At 47.5% G+C, this 16,589-nt stretch overlaps 1 pseudogene; it reads left to right on the forward strand.

The window, feature by feature from the left end:
- Positions 1-9,615: 9,615 nt before the first annotated feature.
- LOC113613389 (zinc finger protein 350-like) overlaps positions 9,616-16,589 on the forward strand; it is a 7,477-nt pseudogene continuing 503 nt past the window's right edge.

Consider the following 16,589-nt stretch of genomic DNA (forward strand, 5'->3'; position numbering starts at 1 on the left):
TAAAACTTTATGAAGTTCAAAAGACTGACTTTCGGGGACCATAGTATTTTCACTCTATGGTCTCTTTTTGGATTTGATCTATGTCCTTGAATCTTTTTAACTTGAAATATTATCAAAATACCAAGATGCTTTGGAGAATGAAAATGACTATGGAAAAATGAAAACGGTTGTCTGTTAAGTTTCTGTGATTGTATTTTAATTTTTGTGAAGATGTTGTTTAAACATTTGATACATTAAAATTGTCAAGTACTGTGAGTCACAGAGAGTGAGATGCTACTGAACACTGAAAATACGAAATATATGTGCTGTTGTCAGTGAACCTGACCCCGTCTAACCTGCAAGACAGGAAGTAAAGGAGAGCAGCTCCCGCCTTTGAGTAAATGACAGTCACTGGCCAGTGCCCAAGGGGAGCCCTTAATAAGTACTTGTCAAACGGATGAGAGGTGGGTGGAGGAGGGAATCTCACCAACAGCTTGGCCCCCATCATGTTGTGATACAGCTCACAACTTCATCCCAGAGGTCGACTCAAAAAACAAGTTGTATCACATTCGTAATGGTCTTCGAAGTATCTCTTCATCCTTTCCCCAATGTCCCCACCATACTCCAGGTCCCGTCATCCGTCCTGGCGTGGCCGGCCTTCCCAACTCCAAGCCACTCCCTCCAAGTTGCCTCTGCCAGCCTCCTCTTTCACAGCGCCTCCAGTTGGGTGTCTCCCATTTTTTTTTTATTGTGATATAGTTGCTTTACACTGTTATGTCAGTTTCTGCTGTACAGCGAAGTGAATCAGCTGTACGGATGCATACATCCCCTCCTTCTTATACCTCCCTCCCATCCCCCATCCCACCCATCTGGGTCATCACAGAGCACCGAGCTGATCTCCCTGAGCTATACAGCAGGTTCCCACTAGCTATCTGTTTTACACGTGGTGGTGTATATAAGTCAAACCTAATCTCCCGAGTCATCCCACCCACCCCTCCCCCCAACCCTGTGTCCATACGCCCCTTCTCTACGTCTGCGTCTCTGTTCCTGTCCTGTAAATCTCTACCATTTTTCTAGATTCCACATAAATGCGTTAATTTACGGTATTTGTTTTTCTCTTTCTCACTTAGTTCACTGTGTATGACGAACTCTAGGTCCATCCACGTCTCTACAAATGACCCAATTTCATTCTTTTTGCTACCACTTTAGGCCCAAACTCTCTCTGGCGATCACCTTCATCCTTGTTCCTAGCTCTGTGCCCAGCCGTCCATTTGGTTAGGAAGTCTTTCTTCCTCACGACCACCTGTCCAAATTCTACCTATTCTTAAAAGTTTGGTTTAAATGCCATGTCACTGACCCTTACTGCATCCCCTCTCGCTGTAGTGTGGTAACCGTAGCATCCATGCCCACCGACACACCGTGGGCATTGACCTGAGTGGCTCCGCGGAGCCCACCGTGGTTACACAGGTGGCTGCATGCCCGCCTACGGGCGAGCCATCCGCTGGGAGCTTCCCTGTCCGCCTCCACACAGCCGCCCCCAGCCCCGCCCCTCTCCCTGCTGGTCCAGCGCCTATAGGCTGTCACCCTTCAGTGACCTCCCTCAGTCCCTAGAACTGTTAGGCTAAAACCCCAGAAATATGGAGAGTTATGATTAAGCTGTTGTTTTTTTTTTTTCCTGCTTTTTAATTTTTATTTTATTTTATTTTATTTTGCAGTACGCGGGCGTCTCACTGTTGCGGCCTCTCCCGTTGCGGAGCACAGGCTCTGGACGCGCAGGCTCAGCGGCCGTGGCCCACGGGCCCAGCCGCTCCGCGGCATGTGGGATCCTCCCGGACCGGGGCACGAACCTGCGTCCCCTGCATTGGCAGGCGGACTCTCAACCACTGCGCCACCAGGGAAGCCCCTGATTAAGCTGTTTTGAAAACATCATACAACAGAGGCCAGAGAGAGGTCGAGAAAACTACATTGCAGAAATATTAGTTATGTTTTATATCAATAACCGAGAGCTAGATGGAACCCACTATTGCACAGTCTCTGCACTCTCCTCTAAACCAGGGTCAGAAACACAAAAGCCAAGCTTGCTGTGTGTCATATATTTGGGGGCAAAGTCAAGGAATTTTCTGAAGCTGAGCTCATCTGTTTAATAGACACTTTCATCTAAGAAGCTCTGCGTGCTGTAAACGCGTTAGCACCTAGGTCCCGATAACACCCCTATTAAGAAAAAGACAAACAAAAGGAAACACACCAAGCTCATAAGTATACAGAACAGGTTGGTGGCCGCCAGAGGCGGGGGTGAGGGGAGGGCAAAGAGGGTGAGGCGGGGCAAGAGGAACAAACTTCCGGGCTTCCCCGGTGGCGCAGCGGTTGAGAGTCCGCCTGCCGATGCGGGGGACGCGGGTTCGTGCCCCGGTCCGGGAAGATCCCACATGCCGCGGAGCGGCTGGGCCCGTGAGCCATGGCCGCTGAGCCTGCGCGTCCGGAGCCTGTGCTCCGCAACGGGAGAGGCCACAACAGTGAGAGGCCCGCGTACCGCAAAAAAAAAAAAAAGGTGCAAACTTCCAGTTACAAGATAAACAAGTCCTGGGCATTCCATGTACAGCCCAGCGACTCTATTTAATAATACTGCATTGCATATTTCAAAGTTGCTAAGAGCTGAAATCTTAAAAGTCCCCATCACAAGAAAAAAGTTTTTATAACTATATAATGATGGCAGATGGTAACTAGTCTTATCGTGGTGATCATTTCGCAATGTATAGAGATATTGAATCATTATATTGTACACCTGGAACTAATATGTATACCTTCATACAAAAATTTTTAATAAAAAATTTTAAACAGAGGGAAGTTACATTGCCTTCCCCCAATGGTGGGGAAACTGGTAAAGACAGAGAAAAGTGATTTACTTGCACTCAGGGAACACAGCGGCGGAGACGGTGTCTCACACTGGCGTGCCTCACGGCCTGTTCCTTGATGTTCATTTGTTCTTTCATCCACTGTGCACCAGACACAGGGCTAGTCACGGGAAGCAAGCGTGAGCAAGGGCCTGCCCTCAGCCAGCTTATCATCTAATAGGTGTGGACAAGGTAACCAGGGTGGGTCTAAGGGAGCAGTCTCCACTGAGTCCTCACCATGCCTGGCATTCCCCCTCACAGCACCTCGTGAAGGAAAGATTTACCAGCCAGGACACGGAAGCCCAGAGGCTGCCCACCGGCACGTGCAGAGCAGGACCCCGACATGCTGCTGTTTCCCCGGTGCCCATTCACCCTGCAGCCAATGTCCCCCCACTCACAGCACCCGCCTCCCATGGGCAGCCCAGCCTGGCCTGGGCCACGGTGCCTGCTTTTTCTCAAGTGTCCTTTGGATGCCACTTGAGTCTCTCCTTGCTTGTTCATCCAGGAGGACAGGCGAATGGTCCCGGAGACATGAAGACAGACTTCATGGCCTTGGAGGAGACCACAGGACGGTCTCCAAACTCCCACCCAAAGAATAAGCCAGCTTCGCAGGGTCACACAGCACCAGGGGCCTCTTCAACATCCCCTGCAGGTGCACTAGTCTCCACCCTGGCCCGCTCGCACCGGGCGTCCACTGCATCACTCACCTCCCCCCGCCGCGCCAGCCTGCCACCTCCATCACGGTGCTGTCGGCCCCTCTCATCCTTGTAGCCTGAGCTCCATATGTGAAGTGTTTGCCTCCTGACATTCAAAGCTAAGCTTCTGAAACTCACAAAAAACCCAAAAATCCCTCTTTCTCCTACATACACATGGAGCCTGGTACATAGAGGTCAGAAACATCTTGGATGTCAACTTTCCTGCTTTTTCTGGGTTGAGGAAGACGATTGACCCTTCATTCTGCTGGGTGCTTTTGCATCTTCTCCCCCATGGGGGCCAATGTTCCCCAGCCGGAAGACTGTGTCTCCCCCGGTGGAGGAGATCATGGGCTGCGAAGAGAAAGCATGTCTCATAGGGGCAGACGGTGTGAGATGTGGAGCAGGGCAGCCCGCATCCCGGTGCTGTCACCCCTGTCGGTGCAGTGTGACGGGGACAAATTTCCACATACATGAAGTACTGCAAAGAGCGCCTGGCACAGATTAAGCTCCCAAAGCTATTAGGATCTCAGAATTAAATGCCATCACCAGAGCAGAGTGGGATATGGCTGGACGGTACGCGTTCGTAAGGAACGTGGTGTGCAGAGACCTCCACCCTTGAGGACCAGAGAGGAAGATCTGGGAGCTGCCAGGTTTCAGAGCAGACATGACTGGGCTGTGAAGGTAGAGGAAGAAGCAGGAAGAGATTGGGATCACGGGGGAAGGGTGGGAGGGAAGGGAGGGTGACTGTGGGAGGGTGGAAACCAGGCCAAGGAGGAGGGCCGCCATTGTGGGGAGGGAGTGGGGAGCAGAGCCTCGGTGCCTGGAGGAGCTAGATTTGGGAAGGAAACATGGAGTGCAGAAGCCTCAGCGGTCCAAGGGGGACCCCGGCTTGCCCCGGAAAAGCCACTACTGCCAGGATTCCCATGGTCTCAGAACCACAGGCAAGGGAGATAGCACCCAGATGGGTTTTTAGATAGTGCGGCCTCTTACCATGAAGCCTCTCCCGTCTCCACCCAGACCAGGAACGTCCTTACTTAGGCCAGGAGGCTGAGAAACGAGGAAGCCCTCTGTGGCTTAGCTGGCAGCACCTCTGAAGGCCAGGGAGCTGGGCCCAGGGAGACAGATGAGAGCGATGGCCGTGGCAGCCTGAGGTGGAGAGGGGTGTGGGGTGCACAGGGTTATTCTAGGACGGCTGGGTGTTTGCACCTTGCGAGGGACCAAATCTGCCCCTCCATCTCCAGGGATAAAGATTCTATGTTGGCCAAACTTCAGTCAGACTCCTGAACCTTCTCCCAGGCCCATCTGCGGACCTCTTTGTAAGATCCAGTTTCAGCAAGAACCTTGCTAAGTCAGTTGAACCAGAAGCCCACCCTCCATATCTGACATGGTTCCTCACCACTCCCTCCCCACACCCCCAGAGGACCTTTGGCCATGATAATACTTTTCCATGCGTGGATAATTGTCCATCCACTTGTCCCCACTCTGGTCCTTGGCTATCAACTGCCACTTACCCGTGTTGTACTCGGAATTGAGCCCTGTTATATACTGAGGTGTCTTTTCCCTATTGCAATAGTCCCGAATAAAATCTGTTTTTGTCCCTTTAACTGGTGTCCAGCTCTGGTTTTTCTTGGACACTGGCTGGGTTCTCACCCTCTGCCCAAGATCCTTCTCTGCTTCCCCCAAAGCACTGGGGCTGCTGTGCTGCCTCCGTGGTCCCTTCATCACTCAGATGTGTGGGGGACATTTCCTAGCTGTTTCATCTCTTAAAAGTAGACTGAATTCCTCTCTATTTCCTTATTTATTTCATTCTTTTTTCTCACCACTTTCAGATTCATGTCATCCTCCCCTGCCCTCTGGCCCTATAAGACAAGCCCCTCTGAACACACCTGGCTGTTGTGCTCTGTCCCCTTGCCAAGCCGCAGGGTCCCCCCTGCTGAACGAGACAGCCAGGCCTGGTGGCTCTGGGACCTGGTGGGAAACTCTTCTCTCAGGCTTCCACTGCCGTGCTGCCGTCCTGGATTTGTTTCTGCATTTCTCACCATTCCTTCTCTGTTTTCCTATTCTTCTGCAAGGCCCAAGCCCTGGCATCATCTTCCCTGCCTGAGGATTACCTATAGCACTGACTGCCTCTCCCCCAAATGCGTTCCTTAGGATTCCAAGGAATAGTGAGTGAATGCTACCCCTCAGCAGCTGAAACTCTGCATTTCCACCCCGCTTCCAGGGCTGAGACTGAGGACCTGTGGACCACATTTTGAGTAGCAAAGGTCTAAAAAGCAAAATGCCGTGCAGAAATTTAAATTCCCTACCTAATGACGTAATGAGCATTAGGCTTTCCCTGCAGCATAAGAGGATCTAGAAGAGGGGTGACGGATGAGCCGGGAAGGTATGGGGAAGAGATGGTGAGAACAGCCACACAGCATCCCAACCATGATGTGAAGACGTTTGTGCTGTGCGGTCGAGTGGCCGAGCCCCCGCTGCTTCTCCTCGCTCTGACTCAGGAGAAAGTGATGAATGCACGGTCAGCCACCCTGACATGCATGGGCCACGGCAAGGGGGCAGGCAGAGGGTCATATGCCCTGTGTCTCAACAGCTAAAAGTTATAAATCAGAGTAACAAACTATTTAAAAAGTATATGCTATAGCCTCCTAACTTGAAAACTGTACCTTCGTAAAGACCTGGAAGACCATGTTTGAATGTACACGTTTTAGAATCCTTGGAGCTCCACGTGAATCGGTGGCACAGGGTGGCACCCAGCTACCTCCTTGGCCCTCCCAGCTCTGACTGGCACGGCTACGGGCTGCGAGTGCAGGCACGTGGACACCTTGACCCACCCATCTGAGCTACGTCAGCAAAATACTATCACATCTCTGCTTAATTCCTACCTATTGAATTATCGGTGCTTAGCAAAAAAGAAAAAAAGAAAAAAAATTAACGGAGGGGGCAGTGTGGGTGGCGTTCCGTGCCACCCTTTCCTAAGCACGTGCCTGGAGTGTGTGCAAGAGAGGAAGATGCAAATCTGCTGTGTTCTCTGTTAGTCTTGAAGGGTAGCAGAACCTGCCACCCTAAAACATGCTATTTTGTTCTAAGGATTATTTTGAGCTGAAGGCAATTGGAAGAAGAAGATACCAGAAAAGCTCCCTGCTCTCCCCCTATCTGCCTAAAAGCAGGATGTAAATTCGCAAAGCTGTCCCCCGCCACCTCCCTACCAGAAAAGACAAAGGCTAATTCCCCTAGACAACTTTAGACCCTTATCCAGGGAGAAAGCTTGGACTCAGATCTGTGTAACAAGCTTCACTCGCGTTTACGATGCTTTTCCAGGTGACCTCCCAAAACTCTTCTACCCCACACCTTTCTTTCCTTTGTCTTTAGCTCAAGATGTTATTTAAGCTGGAGTTCTAAGCCACCTTGGAGAGTTTCTCATTTTTCCCTGGGTTTCTCCCAGGTATACCTGAGGTATACATGTTAATAAACTTCTGTGTGCTTTTCTCTTGTTAATCTGCGTTTTGTTGCAGGGGTCTTAGCCAAGAGCTCAGAAGGGTAGAGGGAAAATTCTTTTCCCTCTTCCACAGTTTCAATTGTTTCTTGTTTGTCTTTCATAGAAGAAGTGTTTAAAAATACACTACCCCCCCCCCCCCCCCGCCTTCTAAATGCAAAAAACCTACCTTATGTAGTGCTGGACATAAGAAAGTGCAATCTATCCCCATGCTGGAAGAAAAACATATTGTGTTTTCATGTTGTGGTTGGACTTCTGGAGAGATGGTTTGTCGGACTTCAATATGGCATTCAAGGGTAATTTGGACTCTACTCAATATTTACCTTATACATGGTTCTCTATAATCGGAACAGTGCTTTAGAAATTATAGCAGAATAAGATGACCCAGGAGAACAGGGGCTGTTGTTCCTATAAGAGCATGGAGGTCTCAAGTAGGACCGGGAGGCATAGATGTCAGAAATCAGTCAGACTTGGTAAAGCCCATCTTTCCTTATTTTTAAAAAATATTTATTTATGTATTTATTTATTTATTTTGGCTGCGCTAGGTCTTGGTTGCAGCACACGGGATCTTCGTCGTGGCATGCGGACTTCTTAGTTGCAGTGTGTGGACTCTTAGCTGTAGCACGTGGACTCATTAGTTGTGGCATGCATGTGGGATCTAGTTCCCCGACCAGGGATGGAACCCGGGCCCCCTGCACTGGGAGCGCAGTCTTACCCACTGGACCGCCAGGGAAGTCCCAAGCCCATCTTTCTGAACAAATCTAATCAAGTCATTGCCATGTTTTAACATCTCCCTCAGAGAACGAAGTCCACAGTTCTTAGTACAAGTGCAAGATCTCTTAGTACAAGTACAAGTGTAGGCTCCACACTACCTTTCCAGCCCCATCTACAAAGCCATCTCAAGGTGCCGGGCACCTTCCCATCTCTGATGATTTTCTCCCGATTTTGCCGCTTCTAGGAAGGTTCTTCTATCCAACCTGGCATACTCTTATTCACCTCCAAGACCCAACACACTCATCACCTCCTCTGAGTAGCCATCTCCCAGCTATCTACTTAGGCAGAAATAAATCGGTCCTTTTGGTTTTCCCACAGCACTTTGTTCTTCCACAGTCACCATCGTTTTGTATTATTTATCTTCCTTCTGAATCAAGCCCGAGATCAAGCAATCCAGGCGAGGGAAGCAAGAAAAGACACCCAACAAGAAAGCAGTTGGAAAATAGCAAAAGCCAGGGTAATGCTAGGGCCCTGGACAAAGTAAGACAAGGGTATCAAATCAGAGGCTAAGGTAGAAACGAGAGACCATCTGCAGGTGAGGCCGGAGCACAGAGCACGGTCCAGACTGGTAAGTCTGGGCGGAGTGACAGCATCTGATTTACAGTGATGGCAGCTGGTAGGAAATGCTTCTCGGAGCCCTCTCTGATCTCCCAGGAGCTCTGCACTCGTGGTGTTGGGGAACAGAATGAGGACAGACACACTTGTCTCTCCTGAGATTTCATAGCACACTTTTCTAACTCATTTTGACGCCTTTCCCAGCTTTTCCAGATTTGATCATATCACCAAGTTTCCTGGTAAAACCTCTTTCAAAACCCCCTATAGGATGCTCCCCTCAGTGGTTTTATTGTCTTTTTGAAGCTTTAAATGCTGGTTAAGTAATGCGAAGGGTCCACCTAGATTGATCGCACCATAGCTGCTTAAACAACTGAGAAATTGTTTCTCGCGCCTCAATTCTCTCACTTCACTGTAAAGAAAGGAAAACCAATGGTTTATATAGGGCAATGTGATTGTCATTTTCCCACTGAATATGTTTCTCTCTCTGACTTGTCCACCTTTTCCTACTGCTGTCCTATTGTCCTCTACTATTCCTAATAGTAGAGTTATTGTTATTCCTAATTTGCATGCAGTATTTAAATTATACATTAAAAAAAGACACGGCTTTTTAAGATATTTAAAAATCTGATTTCTAAAACAATGTGACTTCAGGCCAGGAACTTTTTCAAACTCTTGACTTTAAAAGAAGCATTTAAATAGAACATCGCAAGTTTTTTTTTTTAAACTTTTTGGCCACACCCCACGGCATGTGGGATCTTAATTCCCCTGACCAGGGATTGAACCAGCACCCCCTGCATTGGAAGCACAGAGGATCTTTACTGGATATAGCTCTTGCTAGGAATCAAGTGCACTGTTTAACATTAAGTGCTACCAAAGGGAAAGGAGCAAGTTTGTCTGTTTGCAAGGTATCAACAGAGCCTTAACTTGCATTTACAGGGATGTATGCTATAATCATAGTGGACGTGCGTACGTACAGGACCCAGAGTACAAGTGAAATTTTCCTTGTGAGAGGCTGAAGCTGGGGTAATTTTCCTGACTAATGTGAAACAGAGAACTGTTCCTATAAATTGCAGTAATCGAAGCCCATTTGCAAAGAGGTAGAAGACTTGGGGGCCCGTTGCTGTCATCTAAGCTCATTTTAGCAGCTAAAGGTTAACTCACCATTTCCTGGGGAGGGGTCTCTCCAGAGGACTGAAGCCCAGTAAAGGTGAGGCAGTGTTTGGTGGCCATGTCCACGGTATGGCCCACAGATGTCATTACCCTGGTGTTCATGAGTCCTCATACTCAAACATTCCATGACTCGCTCTGTTATTAACTTGCCACCTCTTGCTTCTTGTGATTTCTTTCTTTTCTCTTTGTTGCAGCGTGCGGACTTAGTTGCTCTGCGGCATGTGGGATCTTAGTTCCCCGACCAGGGATTGAACCCACGTCCCCTGCATCGGCAGGCGGATTCTTAACCACTGGACCACCAGGGAAGTCCCACTTCTTGTGTCTTCTAACCGTCTGTTGGTTTAGTAGCGGGACACTGACTTCACACCAAGGCGTAGTAGAGAAAGGTGAGGGAAAGAGCCTCATGTGCCTCGTGAGGGTCTGGCTGGACCACACAGCTCAGCCTGCTTTCCTGAGTTCCTTTTAAAAAGGAGAAATTCCCCTGCATCTCTTAGGCCCTCGGGTATCCGCCCACTGACACCTGGCAAGAGCCACGCCCCCTGCGTTTTACAAACAGGGAACCTCGCAATTGCCCAAAGTTAGCAAGTTGGGGGATGCCTTTTCCCCAACCCTCAAAACTAGCTTATTTATAATGTCCCAACACCAAACTAATGAAAGTAAAGTGAAACCTGAAGTGTCAGTCGGGCGAGGACGGAATCACTTGTCTGCGCAGAGAGAAGAGCCGCCCTTTGCTCCACCGAGACGTCGCTGGACCTCACCCCCAAGCCCTTTTCAATTTTGCGTTGCAGATGTCAGTGTCCCAGGCCACCTCTCACTCCTCTGTCGCAGCCCTTCTCTCACTTAGCCGTCATTACTGATTTTCTCCAGAGACACCTGCTGAAGATGGTAAAGACGTAGGCTCTGGGTCACATGGCCAAGGCTCAGATCCCAGCTCCGCCATCTGCTGGCTGTGTGGTCTGAAGTGACTCTTTTTCTCCTCTTCCATTTTTACATAGGTGCTACCTTATTTCCGCTTCTACGTGTCTCACAGGAGGACTAAATGAGACAAGTGAGTGCTTAGCACGGTGCCTGGCAAATAGTAAATGCTCAGCAGCTCTCAGCTGTGACTATTATGATTGCTTGTCTCTTTCTGTAACTCAACTATGAGCGGGCAGCGATTATGTCTTTTTCGTTTCTGTTCCCCAGCGCTTAATTAGCTCAGCGCCTAGCACTTATGATGCGTTCTCAGTAAACATCTACTGGTTGGATGGACAGGGTGAATGAAAAAATATATGAACTGGAGACAGACAGTTCAGTGTAAGCAGTGTCCTGTGTCCCATGTTGTTCTTTTCTCTTGTATTGGAAAGACACATGTAACGCTGAGAACCAATGTAGGGACAGTTTCCTCTGCATCCCTGTTAGGTGGACACTGTGTCCCTTGTCTACTGTGTCATGGTCTGAGAACTATCTTTTCACCATAGTCACCAACGTTTTTCCCCAGACAAAAGCTACCTACCTACACTTACGACCAAGAAGGTAGACTAGGTAAGAGCGATGGGTTTAGCTATCTCAACAAAAGCTCGGTTCTACAGAATCTGTTTTCTCATGATGCAAATTGCTGCAGATATAGCCACAAGCAAAAAGAAATAGCAGAGGGGCTTCCCTGATGGTGCAGTGGTTAAGAATCTGCCTGCCAATGCAGGGAACATGGGGGCAAGCCCTGGTCCGGGAGGATCCCACATGCCATGGAGCAACTAAGCCCATGTGCCACAACTACTGGGCCTGAGCTCTAGAGCCCGCGAGCCACAACTGCTGAGCCCGTGTGCCAGAACTACTGAAGCCCGCGCGCCTAGAGCCGGTGTTCTGCAAAAAGAGAAGCCACCGCAATAAGCCTGTGCACTGCAATGAAGAGTAGCCCCCGCGAGCCACAACTAGAGAAAGCCTGCGCGCAGCAACGAAGACCCAATGCAGCCAAAAATAAATAAAATAAAATTAATTAATTAATTTAAAAAAAGAGAAATAGCAGAGAAACATATATGTGTAACAAAATACAAAGAGATACATGGACCATATGATCTCACAATTCAGGGTCACAGTTACCTCTTAGGGATGACAAGGGCTGCTGATGAGAATGGGGGGAGAGTACATGGAGGGCTCCAACTGTTTTCTTAAGCCAGGTGGTGAGTGCCTAGGTGTTTGTGTATCATTTTTTATACTCCTTGTGTTTATTGTTTAATAAGTTGAAAGTAATAGCCAAAGATCATGAAGACAGTTCAAAAAGGAAATACAAATGGCCAATAAACACAAGAAAAGCTGTTAAAGTTGGGAGCCGGAGAGGGAGAGAGAGATTGAGACAGAGACAGAGACAGAGGGAGTGAAGGAGGGAGAGAGGGGAGTGGGGAGAGAGATCAAGAAAGAAAGCCTAGCTGGATAGAGCAGAGAAGGCTCTACCAAGAGGAGGAAAGAAGCAGCTATGTAACGAGGGGGTAAAGGAGGATAGGCTGTGAGACGCACTCACACACTCTGCCTCCTACTCTTTTTTAAAAATTATTTATTTATTTATTTGGCTGTGTCGGGTCTTAGTTGCAGCACGCAGACTCAGTAGTTGCAGGGTGTGGGCTCAGTAGTTGCGGCACGCCAGCTTAGTTGAACCGCGGCATGTGCAATCTTAGTGCACCGAGCAGGGATCGAACCCGTGTCCCCTGCATTGGAAGGTGGATTCTTAACCACTGGACCACCAGGGAATTCTCATCCTACTCTTGACATTAGGACAGAGTGAGGGATTTGAAAGGCTTTCCTGAGAGTGAGTCTGAGGAGGCAGAAAAAACCCAAAGTTTAGACTATGAAATTATTTATGGCCCTTATGCCCAACACAGGGTGGTTTAAGGACAGTGAGAGCCAGAACTGGACTGGTCTACAAAGCGGTACAAACTACAACAGTGGTTGCTTTCTCCCACGTCTGCCACGAAGGATTCAAAATGCAGAGGCCTTGGGTAGAGGTTTTATCGGTATAAAAGTCTTTATGTTTACACCAAATGCATATAAAAAGGAGAAACTATTTTAAAGTAGCTCTGACTTTTCTGAAAGAATCTTCTCCAATTAGTTAATTAGAGATCATTTGATTTAAGAATTTGTAGTTGGCTGACTATACAACAAGCAAAAGTTTTAGGGCCAGAAGAAACACTGTGGATCGTTTAGGTTCACACTTTCATTTAAATTTAAATTAAGGCTGGAAGGATTAAGTGATTTGCTCGGTGGAAGGCGGCAGGGCTGGTTCTGGAACCCAGGTCTCCTGACTGGATGCTGTGCACAGCTCATGTGGCTGCCTTGGTTCTAGAACAGCCTCGGGAGGGTTCCGACTGTGAAATCTCACAGGGACGTCGGGACATTCTGCTGTCCTCACACATGGCACAGCACATCCCGGTCTGCTCCTCTAACTGCAGGAACTGAGACACCCAGTGCAGGACTGACCTTGGATGAGGTGGCCCAAATTCACTGTCAGAAAGGCATCCTGATGTGACTCTCTTGTCAACAGTCATCTGTGTGATGACGAACTTCTCAGCTTTGGATTATGCAGCCGATAAAAAGAAGAGGCACAAGCCAATATGCCAGAGTTAGCAATTTTGAGGTTCGTGTCACCTGGTCCATCCAGTTTCCTCAGCAGAGTTTCTTCCCTGCTCTGTTCACACCAGATTTCGTAGGCTGTGTTATACCGACCTAATTTGAGTTCTCTCTCCTAGTAGGGCCATGGGCTCCTTCGGGACGGGGTTTCTTACTCAACTCCAACTCCACTATCTAGGACACTGCTTGGCCTCTAGTGTTGCTGGGACCAAATGATGGCCAAAGGTGTCTGGGAGGAAGGCGCCCTGTGGACCAATCAGGAATATAAGTTAACGTTCATGCTCGCCGAACAAAAGGCCACTTATAATCAGAGGCGCTGTATGAACACGCATCTAAACCAGAATACCTCTGAATGAAAAGGGGCACTATTAATAATTACAGTGGGACAACAGGCATAGATCAAGACTGTTCTGAGCAATCTGGGCTGTATGGCCACCCATCTTGTAACTTAGGTTTGGGAAGTTTCTCCTCTGGAAATCATGCTCAGTTAGAAAAGATACATTATTCTAAATACAGGTAAATGTATGACTTGAAACCACTAAGAAGAAAGGTCTGCTGAACAAAATAAAACAACTACATTCTATCAAAGCATATTGGACAAGGTGGGGATTGTCAGCCCAGCAATGTCCATCCCCTTTTCGTTGTCACTACAGGGTCATCACAGGACTCTACCCTATGGCCACAGTTGATGGTTCTTCTGCCATCAATGGTCACCTGACCTCAGCTGGCCCATCAGAGTCCTTTCCCTAAGACCATCCTGGAACTAGGACTGAGGCTGATGGCCTGTCTTTGGGTCCTGGACCAAAGCCTAGTGCTTGTGGTAGCCCTGAGCCTACCACGTGAGGACCGAGGGTCTGCAGACAGCAACAGGAGCAGAGATGGGACCGCCACCTTCCAGCCTGGCCCTAACATTCTGAGGGCCTGAAGCAAGGCTAGAGACGGAAGCCCACATTTCATATGCCTAAATATTTGGAGGTTGTAAACCCATTGTCAAATAGAATATGTTATGTCCTCCTATCTTGGTACATTTCATAATAACAACCGAAAAGGAAAAATATGTGTAAGTGTACAGGTTTTATATGTTCCAAGGTTGGCAAAATACCAAAGACACCTGAGTTTTTTTTTAAGTTATAATTTTTAAAAAAATTTTATTTATTTCTGACTGCGTTGGGTCTTTGTTGATGTGCATGGGCTTTCCCTAGTTGCAGCGAGCAGGGGCTGCTCTTCGTTGTGGTGCACACGCTTCTCATGGCAGTGGCTTCTCTTGTTGCAGAGCATGGGCTCTAGGCACACGGGCTTCAGTAGCTGTGGCGCATAGGCTTAGTTCCTCCGTGGCATGTGGGATCTTCCCAGACCAGGGATTGAACCCGTGTCCCGTGCATTGGCAGGCAGATTCTTAACCACTGTACCACCAGGGAAGTCCCAGACAACTGAGTTTAATCATTATTACACATGGGTGGGTGTTAAAAAAATTTTAGGAGAAATGTAGCAGTGTGTAATCTCAATACTTTCTGGTTTCATCCTGTGCCACCAGAGTATTGGGAAGCTTGGGACTGCTCAGGCTGAACCAGTCTGTGTTTCACCAGGTGGGCTGGGACTGGGCTACCACGCAAGTGCATCACCAATATTAGGGTATAGTTTAGTTGATCCAAAGGTGGAGAGGAAGGAGATATAGAAAGGGAGAGAAGAGAGGTTAAGAACATAGGGATAGGTGAAGACTATTTTAATGAAGGTGTTCCTGATACTGAATACATTGCAGAAGTCAAGACTTTATTAGTCAATAAAGGCACTTAAGATGCAAATTTTCATAGAGCAAAGAGTTTTAAAATCACAAACAGACATATAATACCAATTATATAATGATAGAATTTTTTTTTTAAATTGGAGGCATAAAGTCTGGAATAAGCTTGAGATATTATACAGTTTTTCTCATTGGATTAATCCTAATAAGAAATTGCTTATTGAGAGGACCTGAAATGAAAGGATTCACAAATTAAGTATAGCCACTAGGAGATCGGAGTGGGATCAAGAGGAATTCAGGGATCACTGACACTGGAGGATGTGGCTGTTGACTTCACCCGGGAAGAGTGGGAGCTCCTGACCCCTGCTCAGAAGGACCTGTACCGAGACATGATGCTGGAGAACCACCTGTGTCAGTGGGGTATCAAGTTAGCAAACCTGGAACAAAGAGAACCACCACAGACCTTAGAAGATTAAGTTCATAGTCACCCCCTTCCAGAAATTGAGAAAGTGGATGATCATGTGCAGCCGTGCTGGCAAAACCAAAATATGCTGAAGAGGATGGAAGAGTGTTATGAACAGAATGCGTTTGCGAATATTATTTGTCAGAGCAAAAGTTGTTTTCCTTTAAGGCCAAATCATGATGTATTTGATTTACAGAGAAAAACTTTGAAATCATTTTCAGATGTAATCAACCAGAGTAGAAGCTGTGATTTAAAAGGAGCCTGCTGAGTTTAAAGGAGATGGGATATCTTTTCTCCATGCTAATCATGAGCAAACTTATACTGAAATTAAACATCAGCAAATACACAAAATAGAGAATTGCACGAATGTACTGAATGTGGGAAAGCCTTCCTCAAGAAGTCTTGGCTCAACGAACATAAGAGAATTCATACAGGAAAGAAACCCCATGGATGCAGTGTGTGTGGGAAAACTTTCTCCAACAAGTTCAAGCTCATTGAACATCAGTGAACTCACAAAGGAGAGAAACCCTATGTGTGCTGTGAGTGTGGAAAAGCCTTCCTCAGGAAATTTTAGCTTACTGAACATCAGAAGACTCATATGGGAAATAAACCCCATGCATGCAGTATATGTGGGAAAGCATTCTACAGAAAGTTCAAGCTAACTGAACACTTGAGAACTCGTACAGAAGTGAACCCCTATGAATGTACTGAATGTGGCAAAGCCTTCTGCAATAAGGCAGAGCTCATTATACATCAGAGAAATGAAAGAGGAGAAAAACCCCATGTATGCAATGAGTGTGGGAAAGGTTTCTCCAGAAAATCACAGCTCATTTTGCATCAGAAAGTTCATACAGGAGAGAAATCTCATATATGTAGTGAATGTGGGAAAAGTTTCATAGAGAAGGGCAGTCTTATTATACACTAACAAACTCACACTGGATAGAAACACTGTGGATGCACTGAATGTGATAAAGCCTTCAGCCAGAAGGCATGCCTCATAGCGCATCAGTGATTTCATACAGGAAAGACTCCCTGTATATATGTACTGACTGTGGAAAGTCTTGTTCACAGAAATCAGGACTCTTTAAACATCAGAGAATTCACACAGGAGAGAAACCCTATGGATGCAACGAGTGTGGGAGAGCCTTCACTACAAAGACAATGCTCATCCAAAGAACTCACAGGGGAGAGAGGCCCTATGGATGCAACGAGTGTGGGAGAGCCTTCA

The sequence above is a fragment of the Aethalodelphis obliquidens genome, unplaced genomic scaffold (assembly GCF_003676395.1).
Source record: "Aethalodelphis obliquidens isolate GAN/ISIS:26980383/991018 unplaced genomic scaffold, ASM367639v1 scaffold87, whole genome shotgun sequence".
Lineage (NCBI taxonomy): Eukaryota > Metazoa > Chordata > Mammalia > Artiodactyla > Delphinidae > Aethalodelphis > Aethalodelphis obliquidens.